The sequence below is a fragment of the Neofelis nebulosa genome, chromosome 5 (assembly GCF_028018385.1).
Source record: "Neofelis nebulosa isolate mNeoNeb1 chromosome 5, mNeoNeb1.pri, whole genome shotgun sequence".
In the NCBI taxonomy this organism is placed as follows: Eukaryota; Metazoa; Chordata; class Mammalia; order Carnivora; family Felidae; genus Neofelis; species Neofelis nebulosa.
In genome coordinates this window covers 88,290,887-88,307,998 of record NC_080786.1, presented here as the reverse complement: position 1 = coordinate 88,307,998, position 17,112 = coordinate 88,290,887, and the positions used below count along the sequence as shown (strand labels likewise).

The following is a 17,112-nucleotide window of genomic DNA, read 5'->3' as shown; positions in this document are numbered from 1 at the left end:
TGCACAATAGATGTTACTGCTACTGGGGTGAAAATTTCTGTTAAGCAGGAACCCCACTCCCTGCCTATTACAGCTCAGGCAGAAATCCTTTAGCAATTTCCCACTCCAATGGGGGTGATTCTGCTAAGGGCTCCCAGAGAGCAAGCATTTCACCTGACACACTCCCCTGCCCAGTTCAAAGCTTGTAGTGGGAGTAAAAGAAATAGACATACTCAGTGCTTTTGTTTGAGAGGAAGAGGGAAGGAGGGAGAGAAGAGAATGGGGTAGCTGCCATGCTCACATTTTTTATAAAATGACATTTTTTTCTTCCATTCTCTGCATCTCTCCCCTAAATCTCTATTGAACCTCTAAGTATTTCACTTAAATACCCAGTAGACAATACAATGAGCTCTTAAAACTGTATTATAAAATGAGAACACATGTTCCTTCAATGTGACATGCTCACCTTGCCCATTTTTAGACTCCTTTAGCTGGTGCAGGTGGTCTTTTGCTGACAGGAGCCCATAACAATGCACTGACCACTGGAGTCACATGCCCGTCCCTTCACCAAGTGGTGAATATGCCACAGGAAAGGAAAGAAAAGCCAACGGATGCTCTAGCATGCAATCACCTGGGTATGAAATCTGGGGAGCACTCATGTGGGTCAGCCTGCAAATTTATTTTTCTCATCAAATGAATCAGTTGACAGGAAAACAGTACTTTTTTAAAAATTTATTTTGAGAGAGAGAGAGAGAGAGCAAGAAAGCACATACAAGCAGGGGAAGGGCAGACAGAAGGAGAGACAGAATCCCAGGCGGGCTCCACACCATCAGCACAGAGCCAGATGTGGGGCTCAAACCCACAAACTATGAGATCATGACCTGAGCTGAGATCAAGAGTCAGATGCTTAACTGACTGTGTCACACAGGCGTCCCGGAAAACAGTGATTTACTTGACAGGACATACACCAATGTCTCTTGAAAACACCATACCACCCGGGTGCCTGGGTGGCTCAATAAGTTAAGTGCCAACTCTTGGTTTCAACCCAGGTCATGATCTCACAGTTTCAGAAGTTCAAGCCCCACCCAACAGCGCAGAGCCTGCTTGGGATTCTCTCTCTCTCCCTTTCTCTCTGTCCCTCCCCCACTCACACAGTCTCTGTCTCTCTCAAAATAAATAAATAAACTTAAAAAAATAAGTAAAAAAGGAAAACACCATCCCACCACCACCATAAAAAAGCAAATATAAGGGTAGCACTTTTCAATTTGTGCACCACACAATATTGCAGGATATTAATCAGTGTTACTTGATTTAAAATGTTTCTTGCTATGATTAGATATGTTTGAAAAACACTGATTTTTTTTTAAGTTACACTAGTTCCTTTATTGAACAACTTCTTGGAAGATTTAATATGCTAATGTACATCATGAATCTTCATGATGGAGATTGAAGGTGCAATATTTCCCAACATTATTTGACCACAGAACACCTTTTACATAAAACATCTCCCAGGAATAGTGTCCACAAAGTTTATAGATCAGGATATCACTAGAAAGCAAGTAGAATCCTATGAAGAAATCCATCCATATTAAATTCACCTTATTGTGCATGTTTTAGTGTCCTATCTCTCCCCAGTGTCCCTGCTTCTGCATGGCATGGGACTCTTCCCATGAGAATAATTCCCCTGGGTGGTGATTTAGGACAGAGGCCTCAGATGTGCCCATAAACTCCCTCTGGGAAGGAGTTGCGCCTTTAAGGTCCTAAGCATTAAAAATATGTTGATGTTTCTCATATAATTCCAAATTTAAAAATACCACCCTGTGAAACAAATGAAAAGGATCCCCAGAAAGTTTGAATTTTCCCCATGAAAGACGGTTTTGAAATGTCCTATATCAAACTCAAAATATTTGGTAGTGGCAGTGTTTTACTGTTGTGCTAAACAGCCATCCAGTTTGCTCATTAGATAACCCAGCACTAGCCCCAGGGGGAAATGCCTTGCTGCCTGGGGGAAGGGGATCCTAGGACACCACACCGCCCTACCCAAGTCCAAAAGGACTTAGTTCAATCTCTTTTCCACCTGTGAGAGGAGACTTAGGATGGTGAAGTAGGAGAAAATTTGTAACCAGAAGTCAGGGGAGACAGGGGTACCAGCCATTGAGGACAGACCCACAGCAATAGGGAATTGGGAGCAGTCTATTTTCATGGTGGGTTGCCTATTGGTTTTGCCTCAGGCCCTCTTTATAGTTTTCTTTTTGTCCAGGATGCCGAATATCTGCTCCTATGGGTTCTATGCTTAGTGCCTCTAAGTGTGGGGCTATGTTTGCCTTTATGAAACATTTTTCTTTTTTAAATGTTTATTTATTCATTGAGAGAGAGAGAGAGAGAGAGGGAGAGAGAGAGAGAGGCAGAGAGAAAGAGAGAGAGAAAGAATCCCAAGGAGGCTCCTCGATGTGGGGCTCGATCTCACAAACCACAAGACCATGACTAGAGTCAAAATCAAGAGTCAGACGCCCAAACAACTGAGCCACCCAGGTGCCCCTACATAACATCTTTCATGTGAATTGTTGATAACACAGGAACAGGAATTATTTCTCTTACATAAGAACTCCTGGGGCATCTGGGTGGCTCAGTCAGTTAAGCGTCTGACTTCAGCTCAGGTCATGATCTCATGGCTTGGGGGTTCAAGCCCCGCATCATCCTCTGTGCTGACAGCTCAGAGCTAGGAGCCTGCTTTGGATTCTGTGTCTCCTTCTCTTTGCTCCTACCCTGCTTGAGCTTGGTTTCTCTCTCTCTCTCTGTCTCTCTCTTTCAAAAATAAATAAACATTAAAAAAAATTTAAGGGGTGCCTGGGTGGCTCAGTCAGTTAAGAGTCAGACTTTGTCAGGGGTCATGATCTCCTCCCACCCCACCCTGGACTATGAGCACCTTGAGGACTTGATAACTAGATGACAGGCAGTCACCTAACACCTAGCCTGGCACCGAGCAGACCTCCATAAATGCCTGTGGCATGAAGGAATGACAGCGCCCTTTCAGAGGGCAAAATACCTTTGCCTTCCTTGGCTTGGCATCTCCCCACAGCATTTAGGCCAGGACTCCGCATTCAATGGGTCCCCAGCTGGATGTTATTTTCTGGGCTGGTGGCTCTCTCTTGCCACTCTTTTGTCCTCAGCCTCCGCAGCTCAAGTGCTAACTGTGATAATGGCATTTGTGATACTGTCACTAACACAGGATCAGATGATCAAACCCTCTCCTCTTCCCTCACATTGGCTACCAGGGCTCCATGGAGGGTAATTGGCTACCAGTGCTCACATTGGCTACCCTCACATTGGCTACCAGTGCTCCATGGAGGGTAATTTATTTTTCTAAATACCAAACTAGTAGAGTGTCTATGTGAAAACAAGATGCTTGTAATCCAGGTGGAAGTTGGAAGATGGCTAGGGCAGAGAACAAAGAGGCCAGGTCAAGTGATTAACAATGTAAAAAGTAACTTTCTATGGTAAGTTTATTGGCAAAGAACTAGAGGTTTGGTAACATGCGTGGTAAATAAGAAAGAAGTATAATTATGCAATAGAATGGAATTAAGTCAGATTTATCCAAAGGTTATCTATATAAAACCCAAAGATTAACTATCAAGAAAGTTACAGTTTCTCCTTTCCTAGAGGGGTTTAAGATGAAGAAAGATCCCCATCTTCCTGAGCTGAAATGAGGTCTGCCCGGAGGAAAGGAGATTGAGATGGTCTCAGATGTTCAAAGCCTATGAGTGTTCTTACTTCTGTGAAAACCTTTACTGTAGTCATTGAACAAATACTTATTACACATGATTCTACGCCAGGTGCTGTTAATTGCAAAATATACAACCATAGCCAAGATACAGTCCCTCTCCTCTCAAAGCCACACATAGAACCAAGAAGCTGGATAGTAACAAGAAATTTAAAATAAGTGTGAGAAGTGTCAAGTTGCATGTAATATAGAACCCACGAAGAAATAAGTGGGTGGGCAGCCGTTTACCTAATGTAGCAGTAAGAGAAGGCCCGCTTGAGAAAAAGTGATATTTACGCTGAGCTGAAGGCGGTGAGGTAGTGTTCTTGGTAGAGGGAAGAACATGCCCAAAAAAGAGACACAAAAGATATAAGAGGAACTTAAAGAAAGCCAGGGTGGTCAGAGCTCGAAAGGTGTATAATAGAAGATGAGTCTAGGGAAGTAGTCAAGGATCGGGGGCCAGACGTAGAAATTTGGACTTTTTCCTAACCACATGGGGAGCCACTGAGTGATTTTAAGCAAAGGAATTAATTACATGATGAGATTTAGGTTGTTTAATGTTAAATGACATTACTTCTACCAGACCTAAGTACAGCTTTGCTCTGAATTAGGTTCTTAGGAAGCCTTTTTTCCCCCTCACATTGCTAGATTTCAAGTGGAAAGTTGACATCTGGCTCAACTGCCTGGTTTTGCAAGCCATAAGATAAAGACAGAAACTTCCGGCAAGAAAATCTTCCCTTTATCACTGTAAGAGAAGTAAGTGATGTATCTTTGTGGGACCTATTTGTATTTCTCCATTTCCTGACACTCCCCCCCCCCTTTCTTTTATCAGAAACAGGAATGGTGAACTCTCTCTGAGCTCTTCCTTTCTTCCTCCTATCATGGCTACCATCCTTACAGTGCTATGGCACAACCATGCAGCCTTGTGAAAAGTTGCTCAATACAGTGGACATGGCATAAAGGGACATTCTGCTCCTTCCTTCCATTTTTTGAGGAAATGTTGGCTTTGTCATAAGCTCTTCTTTTTATGGCTATTATAGTTGTTCATAGCTCTTTCACTTGTAACAAAACCTGTTTTAGCTCTTCAGAACCATTCAAAATGTTTTTACAATGTAATCAGATCTTAAACCAATTTCTCTTATGTCCTAGGAGGAGAACAGGTGAATAAGACATTTCATGCAGACTTTTGCTCAATGGCATCAATTCATCTCAAAGAAGCACAAGAGAGACCGTGTCCTCCACCATGCAGGTGTGATTCTACATGCTTTCCATCCCAGAGACCTTGAAGCAAGAACAATTGCCTTGCTGTTCTTGGCAATTTAAATTATCCTTTGTGAATGCAATACTGTTGGCAGTCCAGGGTGCTAATTACTTGGAGCATCTGGTCAGGCTGCCAGAGGCCAAGGACAGCTAGTCCTCTCATTTCCTGTTTTCAGTCTTTCCTATGCCTGAGCTTTCCCTGCTTCTACAACCCTTTCCTACAGCAGCATGCTCTCAATTTCATGCTCCACTTTTAATCAGGATCCAAAGAGACGAACGTGATACAAGCTTTGCTAGTTGAACAAAAGGCAAAGGAAGTATCACACTTAACATATCTATTGCTATCGAGGGGAAAATCTGTGGTGACTCTCTGCAAGGTGAAGAGTAACAGATTTTTGCCCTTTTTAGTTGACAAGACTCACAGACAGAAATGCTGAACGGGGACAGGTAAATGAATTCAGTAGTCTGGGTGGGGACTATGGGAAGTGGAGAATACACGCCCCATCTAAAGAGAGGACTACTTCACTCCCACAGACTGTTGCCAGGGAGGCCCAGTGAAGCTGACTCTTCTGATTTTCCAAGAGAACCCAGAAATATGGGCTTTAATGTGAAAATCCCTCAAATTTTAAGCATTTGACACTATTTCAAAAAAGATGTTTAATATGTGGGGACCAACACAGAGCATGTCTGTGACCAGATTCAACCCATTTGGATCACCAGTTTGGGATCTGTGGTATAGAGTCTGTTCTAGTTGCAAAACTCTGCAACCAGAGAAAAAGCTTCACGTTTCTGCAAAGGATGGATGAGATCTAAGTATAAATCCTAGCAGTGTCCTTACAGCTTGGCACTTTTGGAAAGAGGTTTTCATAAACAAAACCTTCCATTCCTATTCTCCCTGCAGTATGTGAGAACAAAGGAGATGTGAAAATAGCAGGCATACAGGGTAACAAGGGCTGCTGTAACAAAGTACCGTGGACTAGGTGGCTTGAACAACAGAAATTGATTTTCTCACAATTCTGGAGGCTGGAAGTTGGGGATCAAAGTGTTGGCAGGATTGATTTCTTCTGAGGCCTTTCCTCTTGGACTAAGGATGGCCATCCTCTCTGTGTGTCTTCACAGGACTGTGTCCTAATTTCCCCTTCTTATAAGGACACCGTTCATATTGGATTAGGTCCACTCATATGACCTATTCTAACTTACATCTTTTAAGACCCTATCTCCAAATACAGTCCCATTCTGAGGTACTGGGTGGGGGGTGGGTTAGGACTTCAACCTATGAATTTTGGAGGGATACAATTCGACCATAACAGCAGGTTCTCTCTCCTCACATAGCCTTTCCTGGAGCAGCACATGCTGTCATTTAATGGAACTAGGTAGCCATGAACAAGAATGTATTAACTCCCATCTGTACCCAGCCTTGTGGGAAATTTCAAAGAAAAAGAGATACAAAAACACAGTCTAATCAGAGCAAGAAAAGTTTGGACAGCAAAGCTCTGCTTGGAGATCATTTTATACATGAGGATATAAGACACATAGGAGTCCTGTGACATGCCAGAGGGACAAGGCTGAAGCCTCTCTGAACTGGAAGGGCCTTGGGCATCATCTATTCTATCATTCTCTAAGGGATGCCTTCCTTCCAAAATGTTCCTGTCAAATGGCCCAACTTCATTTCACATATGTATGTCAGAGCTTCAGATATTTCAAGACAGAAATCATGTCACCATCAGTATTTTTTCTTTAAGATAAAAATTTTTGATTCTAGGTAAAATTCTGAATTCCTTTGACCATTCCTCTTAAGATGTGATTTCAAGTGCTTTTACTGTCCTGTACATACCCTAATGTTTGTTTTCTTACAAATATTTCCTACAGGGTGTGCCAAAAACCTGAGAGGTAAATTTGTAGATGTGGCCATGACAGTATAAAGTAGATCAGGTCAATCACCTCCCTTACTGTTGACATTATGCTTCTATAATTATAGCCTTTAATCATCGTAGCACATCTCTCTGTTCTTGTACATTAACCTCGTCTTAAGTCCTTTACGTGGGCGCTACAAAAACCCCATCTTCTCCCCTAATGCCTGTGTACTTGACTTTTTTTCCTGTTCACTTTCATCTTGCCAGATTCTCTCTGTTGTTCCAGCCTGTTGAGCACTCTTTGGATTCTGATTCCGATATCTCCTCTTTTCACTGTCTTCTCTGGTTTCATGTTGGCTGCAGATTCATCAGTTGTCACTGTTGTACTCAGTCAAGTCATGGGCAAAATTTTGAACCAGGATGGAGCCTAAGTAGAGTTTTCCTTCTGGATTCACATGGATCCCATCAGTCAGAATTCGGGTGTGGTGGATTATCTCCATTTTCACCCTGTTTGTATTTCTCCACTTCTTTCAAAAGGATGTTATAAAAGATGTAGCTGAAATCCTGTGTCTACAGCTTTTCCCTATGAGTCTTAATTTTTTAAAAAGTTTTTTATGTTTATTTATTTTTGAGAGGGGGAGAGAGACAGAGACAGAGAGAGACAGAGAGAGACAGAATCCAAAGCAGGCTCCAGGCTCTGAGCTGTCAGCCCAGAGGCCAATGTGGGGCTTGAATCCACAAACCACAAGATCATGTTCTGAGGCAAAGTCAGATGCTTAACCGACTGAGCCACCCAGGTGCCCCTTACCAGCCTAAAATTTTAAAGACTCATCCAACAAATCAGCTGCTGAGCTGAAACAGTGTGGTCTCTGCTGTCCCAAATCTCCGTGCCAATTTGGAGGTAAGAGAAACAGAAACAGACAACTGGAACACAGTCAAGAGGACTGGGCTCTTCTCCGTCAGTTGAGAGAAGGGATATGAGAAGGGAGGGCATTAGAGTGACCTGTTGCAGGTAGATTAAAATCTCTTTGGCTGAATCTGCTTTGAGCATGCTATTCTTTCCCACGATCTTTTCTCTTCTGCAAATTGGAGGAAATGATATCTTCTTTAAGTAATGGCTGGCAGTTGTTTGAAACAAACATGGATCTCCCACTATGGTTTTATGATACTTCTTAGGAATCTTTTTTCTCAGGTAAGAGACGTTTTTAATTATGTGACTAGTCAGGAGAACTAGCCATTACTAAATCTGCACATACTAACCTGCTACATATGAAGCTCTACAGACAGTTCTAGTCTAGTCCAACATTCAAAAGTTTCTATGCTGGTCTTGAGTCCCATAGTCCATGATGTCATAACTCTAATATCATGGCTGACTCCTGTCCTTATCCTTGTCTTTAAGAGTTGAACCAAGAGGGGCACCTAGGTGGCTCAGTTGATTGGACATCTGACTCTTGATTTCAGCTCAGGACATGACCTCGTGGTTTGTGGGTTTGAGGCCCATGTCAGACTCTACGCTGACATTGCAGAGAATGCTTAGGATTCTCATTCTCTCTCTCTCTCTCTCTCTCTCTCTCTCTCTGCCCCTTCTCATTTGTGCATGTGCTCTCTCTTCTCTCTCTCAAATAAATAAACATTTTAAAAATTTTTTTAAAAAAAGAGTTGAACCAAGAAAATCAAGCTCAGCTTTAGATGGGAGATATTGGGGTATATCCCTGACTATGAAAGTATGGGGGACCCTAAGATGAATCTATAAGGGAGATACTGGGGATCCTTCATCCCTCTAGGGCTTTAGGCAGAGAATTAACACCAATCTATGAGAGATGGGGTTGGTACAAAACCTAAGGGAGACGTGACCCCAAACAAATCTGACCTCAGACCTTGTAAGGGTTTCAGGTTTTTTGATGATTAAATGACCACAGTAAGAGAGCTGCCACAGAGAGAGGAAAGTGGAGGGCCTTGTTTTAAGTCAATGACCTTCCAGGACCAACACTTATAGCCAACCAACCACCACAATGGTGGTCATTTGGTGGGACATGGCCTCCTGGATGCTGCCTGGAGCTTCCATGGAGCAGCTTCTATGAATGCTGCACATCAGCTTCATGTGCTGCATTGCTCTGAGAGGTGTTTCCACTTAGCCCGATTTCTCCCCTTGGTCACCAGATTCCTCTTTAGGTGAAAGCCTTCTTAGGAAAAATATATCACATTTCCATCACATGTGCCTCGTCTTCCCAAGTGTATCCATGAGAACTACCTTAACCCATTTGGGCTGCTCTAATAAAATAATAGACTGGGTGGCTTTTTATTTTCACTTCAAAATAGTCATAATTAAAGTATTTTTATTTTATGTACAATGATTGGCATTAAGGTAGGTTATCTTGAGTATCTGCAATTAAAGTATGTATCTTGGATGATCCATTCAAGCAAGGTCATTTAATCCAACTTAATGAAGCCTATATCCTTTTAGTACTGATGGAAACACTGGCAGCACCTGTTCAGGCTGTATTTCCAGATCAGACCGTGCTGGTTTGAGTGGACAAGGCAAGAACGAGAATCCTAGCCAAATTTCCTCGGATGGCTCCAGTAGAGCTGCTGGTGACCCATCTTGCTCTCCCAGATGCAATGAAGAAATGGCAGAATGGGTGGCTTAAACAACATATATTTCTCACAGTTCTGAAGCCTAGAAGTCCAAGATCAAGGCACTAGCAGATTCAGTGTCCAGTGAGAACCTGCTTCCTGGTTCATAAACGCAGCCATCTTCTCACCGTGTCCTCACTTGGCAGAAGGGCCAAGAGAGATCTCTGGAGTCTCTTTTATAAGAACATGAATCCCATTCATGAGAGCTGTACCCTCATGACCTAATCACCTCCCAAAGACCCTACCTCCTGATACCATCACATTGGGAGTCAGGCTTTCAACATATGAATTTTAGAGGGACAAAAACATTCAGTCCAGAACAAGAGTTGTGAAGAGTCCTACTTTACCTCAGATTGGATTCTGATGGACTAGTATTTTTCTCTGTAGTCCTGGGCTCAGTCATGTTTTGGCTGATATTAATTGGATGTAAAGTAATATTAGAGTTATCTTACTATCTTATCCATCCCTTAATGCTCCAAAAATCTATTTAGCTGTGCCAACAAGATGGGCATATCTAGTTTTGTTGTTGTTGTTGTTGTTGTTTTAGTTTTATTTATTTAAAAAAATCTCTATACTCAATGAGGGGCTTGAACTCATGACCCCAATATCCAGAGTCTCATGCTCTTCTGACTGAGCCAGCCAGGCACCCCTGGCATCTAGGTTTTTAAAAGACCATTTTTAGAAGTAATCTTTTTCATAAGCAATTTACTGAACCCCTGTACAAGCATATTCATAGTTAATAATAAAAAAAATAGAAACCACTGAAGTATCCATTAGTAGGATAATGTATTGGTTCCTGGAGTAGCTTCTGTATTATTTAAATTTTTGATAATGAAAATGCTTTCATATTGTGTCAAGTTATCGCTATGGGTTTCCAAGTAGTCCCTTTCCTTTGCTCTTGCCTTTTATAATTGTCCTCACTGCTTTCTCAGTGATCTATTAAAAATGCAAATATGATTGTGGCACTTTGGGAATTAAAGCTTTCTTGTGGTTTGTTTCTCATTATCTATTCATTAAGTGTCAAGCTCCTTGGCATGTGTAACAGTCCTTATGATCTGTCCCTGCTCTCCTCTGCAGCCTTAGCTCCCATGCCTGTATTCTGTTTTCCAACCACACGTGACTTATGTCAATACTCTGAGCCTGTCAGTTTCTTTCACAGCTGCATGGCTTTGCACTGACTCTGCTCTCTGCTTTCAGTACCTCCTCCTTCTTCTCACAATCAAATTTGAGCTTTGCCATCCCTCTCTCTGCTCAGAAAATGTAAGCCTGCTTGTTCCAACAGCCTCTATAGGCTCTCAGGACATTCTGCACAAAGCTATGTTCACACATTGTTTACCCAAATAGAATGCATGTTCTTGAGAGCTGAGAGGTGTATTCATCTCATATTCCCCACTGAAGCCCAGGCTCTATTGGATGCTAAATATTGAATGAATGAATGAATGAATGAACAAACAAGTGTACAATTCTTCTAATATTTATATCTATTAGTTCCTGGTGTTTAAGCTGTACTTGATCTTTTAAACCATATTCACTCATTTGTCCAAATTCATAGTAAAACTTTGAACTTTAAAACATAAGAATAAAAATAAACCATATTCACATATATAAAAATGTTGGGCTGGGGGAAGAGAGATCTCATGTCTAGGCTCAGCCTCAAACCCTCCTTAGGATGGCCCTGTTCACAATAATGAAGCCCATCTTTAGTCTTCAGTTCTGCTAGATCTTCTGTGACATTTGGAACACATTTGGGTACCTCAGCTGGAATATCCTCTGTCTTTGGGAGATCAGAATCATCTCAGGATATGAGCCCAAACTCAATCACCTGACTCTTATTTGGTTTTTGCCCCAGGCTGGCACATGTATGGGGATCTCTATTGTATAAGACTGTTGCCAAGACTATTTTGAAATATGAAAATATTCCAAGCATGATGAAGTTCCCCTAGGATGCCTTATCTGCATATGTGTGTGAATTTATCTTAGGAAGAATAGCTGATGTTATATTTAGGGGATGAATCACTGGAATCTACTTCTGAAATCAGTATTGCACTAGAAGCTAACTTGGATATAAATTTAAATTCATTAATTATGAAAAACAATCAATCAATTAATTAATTTAAAAAGAATAGCTGAGGGGTGCCTGGTTGGCTCAGTCGGTTGAGCATCCGACTTTGGCTTACGTCATGATCTCGCAGTTTGTGAGTTTGAGTCCCACATTGGGCTCTGTGCTGACAGCTGAGAGCGTGGAGCCTGCTTCGGATTCTGTGTCTCCCCCTCTCTCTGTCCCTCCCATGCTCATACTCTGTCCCTCTCTGTCTCTCAATAATAAATAAACGTTAATAATAAATTTTAAAAAATAAATAAAAAGAATAGCTGATGTTGACAAAAGCACTGATCTGTCAATGCCCTCCATGCTTCTAGTATGGCACCCATAGTGCACTTACAATTGGTCCCCTACAGCCCCACTGGAAACTAAGCTGCACAGGGCAGGTAGGTTTCTTTGATATATAGAAAATAATACATAGGGACACCTGGGTGGCTCAGTTGGCTAAGCTTCTGACTTCAGCTCAGGTCATGATCTCGTGGTTTGTGAGTTTGAGCCCTGCATCAGGCTCTGTGCTGACAGCTCAGAGCCTGAAGCCTGCTTCCGATTCTGTGTCTCCCTCTCTCTGTCCCTCTCTCACTTGTGCTCTCCCTGTCTCTCAAAAACAAATAAACATTAAAAATTAAAAATAAATAAATAATATAAAAGTTGTATTTGCAAAAGGTCCCCATCAGCTTGTAGGTTTCTGCTTCCCTCTCAAACTCATGGGCCATACGAAAACTTTCTCCTTTATTACCTTTTTTTTTTTTTTTTACATTTATGTCCATAATCCATTTTGAGTTAATTTTTAGATAATGTTTGAGTTATGTTGAAATTTTTAAAAAATGAATGTCCAATTGCTTCAGCACTCTTTTTGTTTTTGTTTTGTTTTTAGTTTAGAGAGAGAAAGCACGAATCAGGGAGAGAGAGAGAATCTTAAGCAGTCTCCACACTCAGCATGGAGCCCAAAACAAGGCTTGATCCCACAACTGGGATCATGACCTGAGCCAAAATCAGAAGTCATACACTGAACTGAGCCCCAAATCACCCTGCCTTTTATATTTTTGTTTTTTATTCCTAAGCAATCTCTTTACCCAATATGGGACTTGAACTTGCAACCCTAAGATCAACAGTTGCATGCTCTACTGACTAAGCCAGCCAGGTGCCCCACTCCTTATTACCTTACTACTAGCTAAAAGACACTTTCCTTGGTGCCTTTATATTGCATTTTACCCCTTGTGGCAACTAATTCCTACACACAGCATCCATGAAATCTTATCTTTCACATATTCTTGATGAGTCACTTTGGTTTTCTCCCAGGATTGAATCCTAGAGACAAATCAATAGGTAACTATGGCTCTCTCCCAAACAGTAAACGAAAATGATAAAAAAGAAAAAGAAAAGGGACTTCCCAATGGGGTGATATCTCACAGTTTATAAAAATGCCATGTCTTTATTTCTTTTTAAGTTTATTTATTTTGAGAGACAGTGTGTGCACGTGTGTGCACCTGGGGGAGGGGCAGAGAAAGAGAGAGAGAGAGAGAATCCCATGCAGGCTCTGTGCCGTCAGCACAGAGTCTGACATGGGGCTCGAACCCACAAACCATAAGATCATCACCTGAGCTGAAACCAAGAGTTGGACACTTAACCAACTGAGCCACCCAGGGTGCCCCAGTTATGATGTGTCTTTACACTCTTTTCGGAAGTACACACCACAGTTCAAGCAGTTCAATTTGGTTCTGAACAAGTAGTCCTCCCTTTTAGAATAGGCTATATATTCCAAAGTGTTTTTATAAAGTCAGTTGTGTAAAACTCACAATTCCGGTGCCCAAAGAAATGAGGTTATCTTGGGTCATCAGGTTCTCAGGGCAGTCCCTAAAAGTCTATCTAATCCTGAATGTGGCCGACCTGGCACACCAAATGCACTTCTCCCGTAGTCCCAAGAACTCTGCACAGCTTTGATTGTGCAAGAGAGGAAGAGAGGGCACCCTGTGTTCCAATTCCGGGACGCAGCCCTCCTCTACTCCCTACTTGGCTGAACCCACAGCTAGGGGTAGGGCTGGGCCAGGGAGGGTGCTGGGGAGGAGAGCAGACAATCCTGGGCACCAGCACCAGAAATCTTATTCTCTGCCAGAGGATATCTCTCTAGTTCTTTCACTCACAGGAATTCTGAATAAGGACTAAATAGGAATAGAAATGATGTTTGTATAGTGTTTTATAGTTTATAAATGACATATTTTCACCCCTAATATCTCACTGTCTGATTCTTAAAACAACCCTCTCGAGTTACTTTATTGTTGTAATTTTTATTCAACAGGCAAGAAAAATGAGGTTCAGAAATGAAGTGATTTGGGGAGCCTGGGTGGCTCAGTCGGTTGAGCATCCAACTCTTGATTTCTGCTCAGGTCATGATCTCATGGTTTGTGACTTCAAGTCCCATGTTGGGCCGGGCTCTGTGCTGACAGTGTGGAACCTACTTGGGATTATCTCTTCCCTTTCTCTCTCTCTCTCTCTCTATGCTCCTCCCCACTTCTCTCTCAAAAATAAATAAACTTAAAGACAGGGGGTGGGGGGCACCTGGGTGGCTCAGTCGGTTAAGCATCAGACTCTTGATTTTGGCTCAGGTCATGATCTCACAGTTTGTGAGATCTGGGCTCTGTGCTGAGAGCATGGAGCCCGCTTGAGATTCTCTTTCTCCCCTTGTCTTCCCCTCTCCAATCTCTTTCTCTCTCTCTCTCTCAAAATAAAAAAATTAACTTAACAGAAAAACAGAAAAAAAGAAATGAAGTGATTTCTCTAAGGCCAGTGTGGGGAAGGATGTGAAAAGAAGCTCAACTTGCTCCTCGGCATGGCTGCTTCTCTCTGGGTCTCCCCATAAACCCACCTGGCTATATTTTATTTATTTTCAAACCACTTAAACTGTGTTCCCTAGGTGCCAGGCATTATCCTAAGAGTTCTACAAACATTAGCCCACTTAAAACATCTCAGGCTTAAGATTTACCTTCTTCTGAACTTTTAACCTGTGCCTCAATCACTGCGTAACCATCTTGGCAATGGAGGTTGACTTGAGCAATATTCCTATGGTGCATATTTTAGTCAGAAGGGTTTGGACTGCTTAGTCAAGTCATCTCTGACTCTCATATTTCATGATCAGATGAGTCGCTTTCAAGAGTCAGACTCTTGACCAAACAGTTTGGATACGACATGAGCTTTGATATGTGTGACTCCTGCAGGTCTTTTCACCACAGCTTTTCTTATTTTAAGACCAAATAAACTGTCTCTAGCCAGAGCTAAAGTTTCAGCCAGTAGAATATGTCTCTTAATGAGTGAACCCTCTGTTAAATATGTCATCTGAGTCTGGCAGTTTCGTGCTTGTTAACTCCTACAGAGCATTTGACCAGCCTAAGACCAGCCAAACCTTAGCAGTTACCAGAATGGGCTCTAAAAATAGACTTTTGGCTTTGAATTCTGGCTCTCCCTCTTTCTATTTTGTGATCTTGGGAAAGCTGCTTACCCTCTCTGTGCCTCAGTTTTTCTCATCTTTAAAACGGGACAGTAATAGTACCAACTTTGTAGTGTTGTGAAGACCGTCCCATGCTACAGATGAGGAAACTGAAGCTCAAAAGGTGGGAAGGGATTTTTCCAAGACAACAAAGTACAAACTGACGCTGGAGTTAGAATTTAGAGCTGCCTCTTTCTGAAGCCCGTACACTACCAACTGTGGGGATAAGTTCTTGGCCAGGTGATCAGCTAGATATGCTGTGTTGAAAACAATTCTGAGGCAGCATTGGGCTGAATGGGAGAGAGTGTGGGCCCTTAGGCAGCATCTCCTATGGGCACAGAAGGGGATATGTCATCCCCACTTGGCACATCCAGTGATAGACCTGGACATTAGTTAGGAAGGGAGTCCCAGCCTAGGAGCTCCTTTAGGACAGGTAGCATGTCTTAGTGATACCTGTCTCCCCAGCTCTTAGCACACCACCTGGCCCAAAGCATTTGGGAAATACGTGTTGAACTACACTGAATCGAACTGTCCAGAGACTTGCCCCCAAGGATGGGTCCTCTATGCTCTCAGGGTGGGCAGCTTCCTTTGGTTTCCCTTAAAAGGCAAATTTCTAGTCCTAAATAAGACTTGGGGAGGCTCATATGCCCAGTTGTTAAGACCTTCTATGGCTTCCATTCTTAATTCAACAGCAAATTTAGTGTAAGAAAGATACTAATACATGTTGATTATATTTTACTTGAGTCATTCCAGTGAAACAACAGCCAGTTTACCCAACCTACCCCCTTTCTCTCTGCTATGCTTACTCACTCTTTCTTTATTGCCAGTTACAAAGGCAAATGGCTATCATCTTAAGGGTGAGGAGTAAAAAGGAACAATGGGTAGAGTTTAGAAATAACATCCTATCTTTGAAACATAATCAGTCTGGGACCATTGATTCTGTTTCATTTTTCACTCCTGACTTAGAGAGTGTTGCAAGCCTGGGTGTTTGTCATATGAGAGTCTAGGTAAAAAGAGCATGTGACTTGCATATGCAAACTCTTCTCACCTACTTAGGTGTGGCCCAGGCAGAGTATACTCTAGAGACCTTGCCCTTAAGAGGGTTGTTTCTTTGGAATGAAACCCCATCTAGTGTACATCCCCAGAAAGAGGCACAGTTACCATCTTCTTCCTTAAATCTAAAATAGGACAAGAACCACATGATCCTCTCAATAGATGCAGAGAAAGCATTTAACAAAAGACTGCATCATTTCTTGATAAAAACCCTCAAGAAAGTGGGGATAGAAGGATCATACCTCAAGATCATAAAAGCCATATATGAAAGACCCACCGCTAATATCATCCTCAATGGGGAAAAACTGAGAACTTTCCCCCAAAGTCAGGAACACAACAGGGATGTCCACTCTCGTCACTGTTATTCAACATAGTATTGGAGGTCAGCCTCAGCAATCAGACAATACAAAGGAGTAAAAGACATCAAAATTGGCCAGCAGAAAGTCAAACTTTCCTGCTTTGCAGATGACATGATACTCTCTATGGAAAACCCAAAAGATTCCACAAAAAAACTGATAGAACTGATCCAGGAATCAGCAAATTCACAGGATATAAAATCAATGAAATCAGTTTCATTCCTATACACCAATAATGAAGCAACAGAAAGAGAAATCAAGGAATTGATCCCATTTACAATTGGACCAGAAACTATAAAATACCTAGGAATAAACCTAACCAAAGAGGTGAAAAATCTATTGAAAACTATAGAAAGCTTATGAAAGAAATTGAAGAAGACACACACAAAAAGGAAAAATATTCCATGCTCCTGGATTGGAAGAATAATATTGTTATAATGTTGATACTACCAAAAGCAATCTACATATTCAGTGCAATCCCTATGAAAATAACATCAGCATTCTTCACAGAGCTAGAACAAACAATCCTAAAATTTGTATGGAACCAGAAAAGATGCCAAATAGTCAAAGCAATCCTGAAAAAGAAAACCAAAGCAGGAGGCATCACAATCCTGGACTTCAAGTTATATTACAAA

At 41.9% G+C, this 17,112-nt stretch overlaps 1 protein-coding gene and 1 pseudogene across 6 annotated transcripts in view; both read right to left on the bottom strand.

Moving 5' to 3' along the window:
* LMLN (leishmanolysin like peptidase) overlaps positions 1-17,112 on the bottom strand; it is a 139,415-nt gene that overhangs the window by 2,767 nt on the left and 119,536 nt on the right. For 4 of the 6 annotated variants that reach the window (XM_058731058.1, XM_058731052.1, XM_058731059.1 and 1 more), the window contains one exon: positions 3,026-3,170. The exons of 1 other annotated variant lie outside the window; for it this stretch is intronic. The gene's annotated coding sequence lies outside the window, so the exon portion shown is untranslated. The remainder of the gene's footprint in view (positions 1-3,025; positions 3,171-17,112) is intronic. One more of the 6 variants, XM_058731053.1, reaches the window with a different exon arrangement.
* Positions 8,979-10,211, bottom strand: LOC131512416 (small ribosomal subunit protein uS14-like; annotated as a pseudogene).